Source organism: Salmo trutta, chromosome 2 (genome assembly GCF_901001165.1).
Source record: "Salmo trutta chromosome 2, fSalTru1.1, whole genome shotgun sequence".
Classification (NCBI taxonomy): Eukaryota; Metazoa; Chordata; class Actinopteri; order Salmoniformes; family Salmonidae; genus Salmo; species Salmo trutta.
This window is the reverse complement of record NC_042958.1, coordinates 54558783-54571806: the sequence shown is the minus strand read 5'-3', so window position 1 is coordinate 54571806 and position 13024 is coordinate 54558783. Positions and strand designations below refer to the sequence as shown.

The 13024-nt window shown below is 43.8% G+C and overlaps 1 protein-coding gene across 2 annotated transcripts in view; it reads left to right on the top strand.

Moving 5' to 3' along the window:
* Positions 1-13024, top strand: part of grid1b (glutamate receptor, ionotropic, delta 1b) — a 414815-nt gene that overhangs the window by 138496 nt on the left and 263295 nt on the right. The window lies entirely within an intron of this gene.

Genomic DNA, 13024 nt, shown 5'->3' with positions numbered 1-13024 from the left:
ATTTATTTAATTATTTAGCACTTTGTGTGCATCAGAGATAATAATGATCTGTACTTTACCTGTTCTTTTGCCAGACGAGTAAGTGTTTTGTTCAAAGTTCATTTGAACAGGTTTTGGGGTCAACTGAGGATGGCTCTCTGTAGTTGTGGATAGCATACCTGTTATTCTCTGTCCAGGGAAAGTGTTCCCATTTTGAAAAATATCATGTGTCTGAAGGTAGAACTCTGCCTACCCAACATGCCCAGAGAGTAAATCAAGTGCACCTATAGGCCTATTGCTAGCCAATCAGATAGCTCATATCACCGTGTCTGCAAAGTTTCCTCGAGGTGCCTCGAATGCACAGCAAAGTTGATACTGTGAGATTTCAAAGCTTTTATAAACATGACTAGAGAGAGACTCAACAAATACAGCAAAGAACTGATGTTTTTATTTGGTAAAAGACCAAGTCCATATTATGGCAATAACATCTCAAATAAGCAAAGAGAAACAACAGTCCATCATTACTTTAAGACATGAAGGTCAGTCAATCTGGAACATTTCAAGAACTTTGAAAGTTTCTTCAAGTGCAGTCACAAAAACCATCAAGCACTATGATGAAACTGGCTATCATGAGGACTGGCACAGCAAAGGAAGACCCAGAGATACCTCTGCTGCAGAGGATAAGTTCATTAGAGTTACCAGCCTCAGAAATTGCAGCCCAAATAAATGCTTTACAGAGTTCAAGTAACAGACACATCTCAACATCAACTGTTCAGAGGAGACTGAAACAGGCCTTCTTGGTCGAATTGTTCAGAGGAAACTGAATCAAGCCTTCGTGGCCAAATTGCTGCAAAGAAACCACTACTAAAGGACACCAATAAGAAGATGAGCCTTGCTTAGGCCAAGAAACACAAACAATGGACATTAGACCGGTGGAAATCTGTCCTTTGGTCTGATGAGTCGAAATTTGAGATTTTTGGTTCCAAACGCTGTCTTTGTGAGATGCAGAGTAGGTGAACGAATGATCTCTGCATGTGTGGTTCCCACCGTGAAGCATGGAGGAGGAGGTGTGATGGTTTGGGGGTGCTCTGACACTGTCAGTGATTTATTTAGAATTCAAGGCACTCTTAACCAGCATGGCTACCACAGCATTCTGCAGCGATACGCCATCCCAACTGGTTTGTGCTAAGTGGGACTCTCATTTGTTTTACAACAGGACAATGACACAAAACACATCTCCAGGCTGTGTAAGGGCAATTTGACCAAGAAGGAGAGTGATGGAGTGTTGCATCAGATAACCTGGCCTCCACAATCACCCAACCTCACCCCAATTGAGATGGTTTGGGATGAGTTGGACCGCAGAGTGAAGGAAAAGCAACCAACAAGTGCTCGACATATGTGTGAACTCCTTCAAGACTGTTTGAAAAGCATTCCTCTTGATGCCGGTTGAGAGAATGTCTAGAGTGTGCAAAGTTGTCATCAATGCAAAGGGTGACTACTTTTAGAAATATAAAATATATTTTGATTTGTTCAACACTCTTTTGGTTACTTCTGTGCATGATTCCATATGTGTTATTTCATAGTTTTGAGTCTAATAATAGTCTTCACTATTATTCTACAATGTAGAAAATTTGATAAAAATAATGAAAAACCCTTGTATGAGTAGGTGTGTCCAAACTTTTGACTGGTACTGTGTATATATTTATTTTCACAAAGTCTGCTGCCTCAGTTTGTATGATGGCAATTTGCATATACTCCAGAATGTTAAGAAGAGTGATCAGATGAATTGCAATTAATTGCAAAGTCCCTCTTTGCCATGCAAATTAATTGAATCCCAAAAATACATTTCCACTGCATTTCAGCCCTGCCACAAAAGGACCAGCTGACATCATGTCAGTGATTGTCACGTCCTGGCCAGTATATAAGGTTAATTGTTTTGTAGTTTGGTCAGGGCGTGACAGAGGGTATTTGTTTTATGTGGTTCGGGGTGGTGTGTTTGTGTAAAGGGTGTTTGATTTAGTATGTCCGGGTTTTGGTTTATGTCTAGGTAGTTCTATGTGGAGTCTAGTATGTCTGTTTCTATGTCTGGTGAATTGGTGTTGGGACTCTCAGTTGAAGGCAGGTGTTTTCTATCTGCCTTTGATTGAGAGTCTCATAAATGAAGGTGTGTTTGTGTTTGTGTTTTTGTGGGTGATTGTTCTGTGTTCAGCCCTAGGCTTTGCCAGACTGTTTTGTTGTTCGTTCGTTTGTTAGTTCTAGTAGTTTTGTTATTTTGTATTAAGTTGTTTTTGTAAGTGAATAAAAATCAAGATGAGCATTCACGAACCTGCTGCGTATTGGTCCACATTTTCCGATGACGATTTCGTTATATCGTCAGAGGACGAAGACAACCGTGACAGAATCACCCACCACTCAAGGACCAAGCAGCAGAGGAAGGAGCAGAAGGCGTTCGAGTTGGACTGGCGGGAGAAGTGGACTTGGGAAGAAGTTCTGAACGGGGCCGGACCTTGGCATCAGGCTGGGGAGTATCGCCGCCCGCAGTGGGAAATAGAAGCAGCCAAGGCAGAGAGGCGGTGGTACGAGGCCAGAGTGGACGCGCTGAAGGAGATGCACGAGAGGCACCCCCAAGAAAATTTTGGGGGGGGGCACACGGGTAGTTTGGCTAGGCGTAAGAAGAGCCGGAAGCCAGCTACCCGTGGATATATGGAGGAGCGTATGGGGTGGAGAGCGCCATGTTTCGCTGAGAAGCGCAATATCTCACCCATACGCACGCACAGTCCGGTGCGAGTTATTCCAGCCCCTCGCAGGTGCCGTGCTAGAGCGGGCATCCAGCCTGGTAGGAGGATGCCTGCGCAGCGCATCTGGTCGCCGGTACGCCTCCGAGGACCAGGCTACCCAACTCCCGCTCTACGCACGGCTACCATCAAGCCCCTGCACAGCCCAGTCTGCCCTGTACGAGCACTCCGCTCGTGCAGGGCTACTAGTTCCATCGAGCCAAGGCGGGTTGTGCAGGAGGTAAGATCTAGACCGGCTGTGCGCCTCCATAGCCCTGGGTTTCCAGCTCCTGTCTCTCGTGCGGACCCGGAAGTGCGTCCACCCAGTCCGACTCGTCCTGTTCCCGCTCCCCGCACTAAACGGCAAGTGCGTAAACCCAGCCTCGCCAGTCAACAGTCGTCGGAGCTGCCCGCCAGTCAACAGTCGTCGGAGCTGCCCGCCAGTCAACAGTCGTCGGAGCTGCCCGCCAGTCAACAGTCGTCGGAGCTGCCCGCCAGTCAACAGTCGTCGGAGCTGCCCGTCAGTCAACAGTCGTCGGAGCTGCCCGTCAGTCAACAGTCGTCGGAGCTGCCCGTCAGTCAACAGTCGTCGGAGCTGCCCGTCAGTCAACAGTCGTCGGAGCTGCCCGTCAGTCAACAGTCGTCGGAGCTGCCCGTCAGTCAACAGTCGTCGGAGCTGCCCGTCAGTCAACAGTCGTCGGAGCTGCCCGTCAGTCAACAGTCGTCGGAGCTGCCCGTCAGTCAACAGTCGCCGGAGTGGTCAGACTGCGCTGAACTGCCGGAGTGGTCAGACTGCGCTGAACTGCCGGAGTGGCCAGACTGCGCTGAACTGCCGGAGTGGCCAGACTGCGCTGAACTGCCGGAGTGGCCAGACTGCGCTGAACTGCCGGAGTGGCCAGACTGCGCTGAACTGCCGGAGTGGCCAGACTGCCTGAACTGCCGGAGTGGCCAGACTGCCCTGAACTGCCGGAGTGGCCAGACTGCCCTGAACTGCCGGAGTGGCCAGACTGCCCTGAACTGCCGGAGTGGCCAGACTGCCCTGAACTGCCGGAGTGGCCAGACTGCCCTGAACTGCCGGAGTGGCCAGACTGCCCTGAACTGCCGGAGTGGCCAGACTGCCCTGAACTGCCGGAGTGGCCAGACTGCCCTGAACTGCCGGAGTGGCCAGTCTGCCCTGAACTGCCGGAGTGGCCAGTCTGCCCTGAACTGCCGGAGTGGCCAGACTGCCCTGAACTGCCGGAGTGGCCAGACTGCCCAGACTGCCCCGAGCTGACAGACTGCCCAGACTGCCCCGAGCTGACAGACTGCCCAGACTGCCCCGAGCTGACAGACTGCCCAGACTGCCCCGAGCTGACAGACTGCCCAGACTGCCCCGAGCTGCCAGACTGCCCTGACCTGCCGGAGTGGCCAGACTGCCCAGACTGCCCCGAGCTGACAGACTGCCCAGACTGCCCCGAGCTGACAGACTGCCCAGACTGCCCCGAGCTGACAGACTGCCCTGACCTGCCCGAGTTGCCAGACTGCCCAGACCGCCCCGAGCTGACAGACTGCCCAGACCGCCCCGAACCGCCAGACTGCCCAGACTGCCTGGAACGGCCAGAACCTGAGCCGCCTCCAAGATAGGTGGGTTGGGGAGGGGGGGGTGTAGCACAGTGCCGTCGTTGACGGCAGCCACCCTCCCTTCCCTCCCTTTAGTAAGGGGGAATTTTCTTTTGGGTATTGTTTGGGGGTAATTTTTTTTGTGTTAAGGTGCTTCTGGGGTAGCACCTTTAAGGGGGGGGTACTGTCACGTCCTGGCCAGTATATAAGGTTAATTGTTTTGTAGTTTGGTCAGGGCGTGACAGAGGGTATTTGTTTTATGTGGTTCGGGGTGGTGTGTTTGTGTAAAGGGTGTTTGATTTAGTATGTCCGGGTTTTGGTTTATGTCTAGGTAGTTCTATGTGGAGTCTAGTATGTCTGTTTCTATGTCTGGTGAATTGGTGTTGGGACTCTCAGTTGAAGGCAGGTGTTTTCTATCTGCCTTTGATTGAGAGTCTCATAAATGAAGGTGTGTTTGTGTTTGTGTTTTTGTGGGTGATTGTTCTGTGTTCAGCCCTAGGCTTTGCCAGACTGTTTTGTTGTTCGTTCGTTTGTTAGTTCTAGTAGTTTTGTTATTTTGTATTAAGTTGTTTTTGTAAGTGAATAAAAATCAAGATGAGCATTCACGAACCTGCTGCGTATTGGTCCACATTTTCCGATGACGATTTCGTTATATCGTCAGAGGACGAAGACAACCGTGACAGTGATTCTCTCGTTAACATAGGTGTGAGTGTTGATGAGGACAAGGCTGGAGATCACTCTGTCATGCTGATTGAGTTCGAATAACAGACTGGAAGCTTCAAAAGGAGGGTGGTGCTTGGAATCATTGTTCATCCTCTGTCAACCTTGGTTACCTGCAAGGAAACACGTGCCGTCATCATTGCTTTGCACAAAAATGGCTTCACAGGCAAGGATATTGCTGTCAGTAAGATTGCACCTAAATCAACCATTTATCAGACCATCAAGAACTTCAAGGAGAGTGGTTCAATTGTTGTGAAGAAGGCTTCAGGGTGCCCAAGAAAGTCCAGCAAGCGCCAGGACCGTCTCTTAAAGTTGATTCAGCTGCGGGATCGGGGCACCACCAGTACAGAGCTTGCTCAGGAATAGCAGCAGGCAGGTGTGAGTGCATCTGCACGCACAGTGAGGCGAAGAATTTTGGAGGATGGCCTGGTGTCAAGAAGGGCAGCAAAGAAGCCACTTCTCTCCTGGAAAAACATCAGGGACAGACTGATATTCTGCAAAAGGAACAGGGATTGGACTGCTGAGGACTGGGGTAAAGTCATTTTCCCTTTCCGATTGTTTGGGGCATCCGGAAAAAAGCTTGTCCGGAGAAGACAAGGTGAGCGCTACCATCAGTCCTGTGTCATGCCAACAGTAAAGCATCCTGAGACCATTCATGTGTGCGGTTGCTTCTCAGCCAAGGGAGTGGGCTCACTCACAATTTTGGGTAGGAACACAGCCATGAATAATGAATGGTACCAACACATCCTCCGAGAGCAACTTCTCCCAACCATCCAGGAACAGTTTGGTGACGAACAATGCCTTTTCCAACATGATGGAGCACCTTGTCATAAGGCAAAAGTGATAACTAAGTGGATCAGGGAACAAAACATCGATATTTTGGGTCCATGGCCAGGAAACTCCCAAGACCTTAATCCCATTGAGAACTTGTGGTCAATCCTCAAGAGGCGGGTGGACAAACAAAAACCCACCAATTCTGACAAACTCCAAGCATTGATTATGAAAGAATAGGCTGTCATCAGTCAGGATATGGCCCAGAAGTTAATTGACAGCATGCCAGGACGGATTGCAGAGGTCTTGAAAAAGAAGGGTCAACACTGCAAATATTTGCATCAACTTCATGTAATTGTCAATACAAGCCTTTGACACTTATGAAATGCTTGTAATTATACTTCAGTATTCCATAGTAATATCTGACAAAAATATCTAAAGACACTGAAGCAGCAAACTTTGTGAAAATTAATATTTGTGTCATTCTCAAAACTTTTGGCCACGACTGTGTATATATATATATATATATATATATATATACACACAAATATACTGTTCTTTATTTTATTATTATTTTTTATTTTTACTGGACTGATGACCTGCATCTGATGGTCTGTCTGAGGGGAGGCAGGGAGCAGCAGTGAGCCTACAGTATATATATTATGCCCGCTCAGCTGTGCCTCACAAGTAGTACAACAAATGATCTATTACCATTGTGATCATTATACCTAAACATGTAAATATAATTTCAAAATGGTCTGAGAAGAACAACATTGCATGGAAATTCAAGCATAGCCGATATGCTGTGATAATGTATTGCACAAACCTGATTGCTACAGAACAGTTTAATTGGATAATGTTCCATAGGCTTACTTTTTTTTAAAGTCATGTTTAAAAAAAATCTGAGCGGTGAATCTCAGCTTGCTTTTTGACTCAGAAAATGATCTTCACTCAGAAAAGGTTAGTGACCACTGATCTAGCCCATAGCTCAGTGAGTATACGAGGTAATGACTATGCTAAGGACCTCTCCTCTGATATTTTCCCTCTGCTCTCCAGTCAAATCCCAACCATTCACAGTTAAGGCATAGGACCTTGATTACACAGAAAACTAATATTTTCCATTCTTCTGAATTTAAAAATATGTTTCTGCAACTTAATAAGTACTCCAGATGATGATTCTGCAAATAATGTGGAGTGAATTCTATACCAGGATAAAATGAGCTGAAAATATTATTTTCAAACTCTATATCATTTAGTGGGTGAAAGAAAATAGAACAGTATTTTCTCTCACGGTTATGAAGCTCTATGTGTGAGGTGGAGTTCAGCTTACTAAAACAGTGGCAGGTGTGTTGTGTTGCAAAAAAATACAAGTTATATTAGTCAAGCTACTTGGGGTTGACTGATGTATTTAATACAAGTAAACTCAATGAGGAGTACTTCCCAATCCCATGTGCCAGATGTGGAGACCAAGGCTCCATTAATTACAATGATATGGATAGAGAGGCATTGTATACATTCAAGTCACATACTGTACTCAATCCTTACATTGTCTTGTGTCACCTAATATCTTACATCTTACATAATCTAATATATAAGAGTAATCTACTTGTATCATCTCCTGAGTGGCGCAGCGGTCTAAGGCACTGCATCTCAGTGCTAGAGGCATCACTACAGACCCTGGTTTGATTCCAGAATGTATCACAACCAGCTGTGATTGGGAGTCCCATAGGGCGGCGCACAATTGGCCCAGCGTCGTCCGGGTTAGGGTTTGGCTGGGATAGGCCGTCATTGTAAATAAGAATTTGTTCTTAACTGACTTGCCTAGTTAAATTAACTACAAAATAAATCCGCTCACAAGACACTTCTCACTCTCACCATTATTTTATCCATGTGCCAAGCGGAGAGACACGTAACGACAGTTAGCTCCCTCAGTGCATGCCACGGTGTTCACAGGAAGTGAGGTGTGAATGTGACGGCACAGCTTCCTGTCATGTGTTAATACATGGGTCACTCCGCTGGTCTGGCTTTGATGTAGCTACTGGAGAACCATGTTCTATCTAGATTGACAATATGGCACCATCTTAATCACAGGATCCCTGCTGTCGTTGCCAGTATGCTTCAATGTGTGGTGGTGAATAGACATGGTCACTCACAGACACAGATACACATCCTATGTTTACTTAAATAGTGTGTCAATCAAACTGAGCTTGATTCTGATTGGTCAACATGGGGGACCCTGTGGAGAGTAGAATATATTGAGAATAAGGCCATACACTGGCTCTTATCCCCTGGATTATGGAGTGTAATTTCAGTTGGGTCCACAGAGAGGCAGGTAATTATGATAGTGTTGTTGTACAAGACCTTGAGGAGCTTTAAACCAGAGCAAGGCTAACTCAGAGAAGTATTCATGCTTAATTCCAGCATGCCATTATTCAACGTTTATTCAGTGTGCAAAGGTATTTCAACATGAGATAAGGAGAAGAACGTGTAGATATAGAGAGGAAGTGTCAAGAGTGGTGATACTATTGTTTATGCTAGTGGTGATGTTCTTGCTCTTGTTTACACTAGCTCTTTGTGTAGAGCTATGGAGGTGGACAGATGTAGGATCTTAATTTGAGCCAGTTTGCTACAGCAGGAAAATAATCCTGCAGCAACAGGAAATGTGAATTATTATGTGGATTATAATTATTGGATATTTTTGTAGGGGTTGATGCATTTTTTGTAAGGGAAAAAATAAGTGAAATTCCCCAGCAACAGGTTGATCAAATTAAGATCCTACCTCTGTACTTCACACCTAGTCATTGAACACATACCTCATTGACATCCACAATGGTTAAAGCAAATCAATAGCCAATTGAGGTCCAACGGCGGGAGTCGGGTATCATTAACCTAGTTTATACAAATCAAAGGACCTTTTCTCCAAACCCATCCACCTCTGTAAATCAAAGCAGAAAGCCTAAACGATAGGAGTCACACAGAATGCTTCTGTTTGCTCTGACAAGAGTACAGTTGTCAAGTCCTGCATCCTGACCCTGGTGAATTAAAACGTCTCGTCCCATCAAGGATCGGAAGGGAGAATAGATGGCCTATATGTTACACAATCTGTCCCTGTCACATTTGGGGGAGCCTTGATGTCTCTATGGCTTGCGTAAACCTGCCACCTGACATGGAGAGATTCACTGCCGACACACACACACAGGATGAGGCCACCATGTTGAGGTTCTCTCCCCCTCAACCTTATTTCAATCCGATGATCAGTAATATTTCTTGTTGGTGTAATCGCCCTCTCATCCGTATGATTGTCTGTCTATGTGTCTTGTCCATAAACTCACTGGCTCTGTGACACTATGGATGACTCTGTCTCTTAGGGGGTTAATCCTGATGGAAACATACTGGGGGGATGATGCAGTCGTCTGTTGACCAGTGCTTTAGTGTGTGTATGAGTGTGTGCATGAATGTGTGCATGGGCGACAGGTAGGCTAGCGGTTAGGAGCGGTCGGACAGTTACTCAAAGGTTGCTGGTTCAAATCCTAGAGCTCATTAGGTGAAAAATAATCTGTTGATGTGCACTTGAGCAAGGCATGTAACTCTAGCTGCTCCAGGGTATCTGTCCATAATGGCTGATCCCTGGCTCTCAGGGAGATGCATTTCCAATGCACTTTTACATATGTGAAATAGGACAAATGTAAGCACCCACATTATTATTATTGTGTGTACGCCTCCTATCGTGTGCTGCAGTTGAGATTTCACTCACACACCCGGTCAGAGTCTCACTGCAGGCTTTATCATGCAGGCCAAGGCAGCCGATGACCTGGAGTATTTCCCAGAAGAGATGATGAAGGAGGGGGAGAGCACACCCTACCTACAATGAGTCCTTTCTGGGGCCTTTGGTAGTCGGTGTGTATGTGTCTGTCCTTGTGCCTGAGCGTATTCAGAAAAATTCAACAATGTATGCACATGCTGATGTTAGTGATATGGTCAAGGCTGGGTTAATTTCAATATTGTCTTGACTGCATTTGTCAGTGTGTGTGTGTGTGTGTGTGTGTCATGTAATTCCCCAATGTGTGTGTACAGTATGTGTACGTTTGCTTGCATGCATGTGTGCATTGTCTGTGTGTATTTGTGTAGTGTCACGTGTTGCATGCCAATAGGCCAGCTGCAGGGGTGCATATTTCTGTCTGTGGAAACTTGGCACCTGCCTCTCAGTGGATTGGATAATACATTCACACGGTAGGAGGACCGACAGAAAATATACATTTTTTGAGGGCAAGGAAATACGTGTCACCAAGACACAATCCATTTGTCCGTATTCCAGAACTCGTTCCAGCACCGGCATCCATGTGGCGGCATCCATGGCAAGTGATAATTAAACCTTAACCACGAAAAATGCCTGTTTCTGCTATGACTGACATTGCCATCATTTTCCTTCCATTTTGTTTGACTGACTTTACATTTCTGTAAAAAATGGCTGGTTTTATCTGAGCATGACGGATCTTTCTTATCTAATATCTTGATAAAATTAAATTTCAAATAAAATGCAATTGTATTTGTCATATGCTTCATAGACAACAGGTGTAGACTAACAGTGAAATGCTTACTTACGGGTCCATTTCCAAAATGTAAAGATAAGATGACATTTTTTTAAAATAAATAGAAATAGTGAAACGAGGAAAAAATATACAGTGAATAACAAATAAAAAATAAAGAGTAAAAATAACATGGCTATATGTATGGAGTGGAAAATAACATGGCAATATATTTTTATTTTACCTTCGTTTAACTAGGCAAGTCAGTTAAGAACAAATTCTTATTTACAATGACGGCCTAGGAATAGTGGGTTTACTGCCTTGTTCAGGGGCAGAACGACAGATTTTTACCATGTCAGCTCAGGGATTCAATCCAGCAACCTTTCGGTTACTGGCCCAACACTCTAACCACTAGGCTACCTGACACCCCAACATGGCTATGTACAGGGAGTATCAAATAACATGGCTATGTACAGGGAGTATCAAATAACATGACTATATACAGGGACTATAAAATAACATGACTATATACAGGGAGAAGATAATAACATGACTATATACAGGGAGCAGATAATAACATGGCTATATACAGGGACTATAAAATAACATGCCTATATACAGGGAGAAGATAATAACATGACTATATACAGGGAGCAGATAATAACATGACTATATACAGGGAGAAGATAATAACATGACTATATACAGGGAGCAGATAATAACATGACTATATACAGGGAGAAGATAATAACATGCCTATATACAGGGAGAAGATAATAACATGGCCAAATACAGGGGGCAGATAATAACATGGCTATATACAGGGAGTATAAAATAACATGGCTATATACAGGGAGTAGAAAATTGTAACGGCTCTCGTCGGAATGAGTGGACCAAAGCGCAGCTTGGAAAGTGTTCATGATTTTTATTGATCAAAAAACACTCGCACAAAGTAACAAAATGAAAAGCCAACAGTTCCGTCAGGTAACAGAATACTACACAGAAAATAACCTCCCACAAAACTCAGGTGGAAAACAAGCTGCCTAAGTATGATTCCCAATCAGAGACAACGATAGACAGCTGCCTCTTATTAGGAACCATACTCGGCCAAAAACAAAGAAATAGACAACATAGAATGCCCACCCCACATCACACCCTGACCTAACCAAATAGAGAAATAAAACGGCTCTCTAAGGTCAGGACGTGACAAAAATAACATGGCTATATACAGGGAGTAGATAATAACATTGCTATATATAGGGAGAAGATAATAACATGGCTATATACAGGGAGTAGATAATAACATTGCTATATATAGGGAGAAGATAATAACATGGCTATATACAGGGAGTAGATAATAACATTGCTATATATAGGGAGAAGATAATAACATGGCTATATACAGGGAGTAGAAAATAACATTGCTATATATAGGGAGTGCAAAACAACATGGCTATATATAGGGAGAAGATAATAACATGGCTATATACAGGGAGTAGAAAATAACATTGCTATATATAGGGAGTGCAAAACAACATTGCTATATATAGGGAGAAGATAATAACATGGCTATATACAGGGAGTAGAAAATAACATTGCTATATATAGGGAGTGCAAAATAACATGGCTATATACAGGGAGTAGATAATAACATGGCTATATACAGGGAGTAGATAATAGCATGGCTATATACAGGGAGAAGATAATAACATGGCTATATACAGGGAGAAGATAATAACATGGCTATATACAGGGAGTATAAAATAACATGACTATATACAGGGAGTAGATAATAACATGGCTATATACAGGGAGTAGAATATAACATGACTATATACAGGGAGTATAAAATAACATGACTATATACAGGGAGTAGATAATAACATTGCTATATATAGGGAGAAGATAATAACATGGCTATATACAGGGAGTAGATAATAACATTGCTATATATAGGGAGAAGATAATAACATGGCTATATACAGGGAGTAGAAAATAACATTGCTATATATAGGGAGAAGATAATAACATGGCTATATACAGGGAGTAGAAAATAACATTGCTATATATAGGGAGTGCAAAACAACATGGCTATATATAGGGAGAAGATAATAACATGGCTATATACAGGGAGTAGAAAATAACATTGCTATATATAGGGAGTGCAAAACAACATTGCTATATATAGGGAGAAGATAATAACATGGCTATATACAGGGAGTAGAAAATAACATTGCTATATATAGGGAGTGCAAAATAACATGGCTATATACAGGGAGTAGATAATAACATGGCTATATACAGGGAGTAGATAATAGCATGGCTATATACAGGGAGAAGATAATAACATGGCTATATACAGGGAGAAGATAATAACATGGCTATATACAGGGAGTATAAAATAACATGACTATATACAGGGAGTAGATAATAACATGGCTATATACAGGGAGTAGAATATAACATGACTATATACAGGGAGTATAAAATAACATGACTATATACAGGGAGAAGATAATAACATGACTATATACAGGGAGCAGATAATAACATGACTATATACAGGGAGCAGATAATAACATGCCTATATACAGGGAGAAGATAATAACATGGCTATATATAGGGAGAAGATAATAACATTGCTATATATAGGGA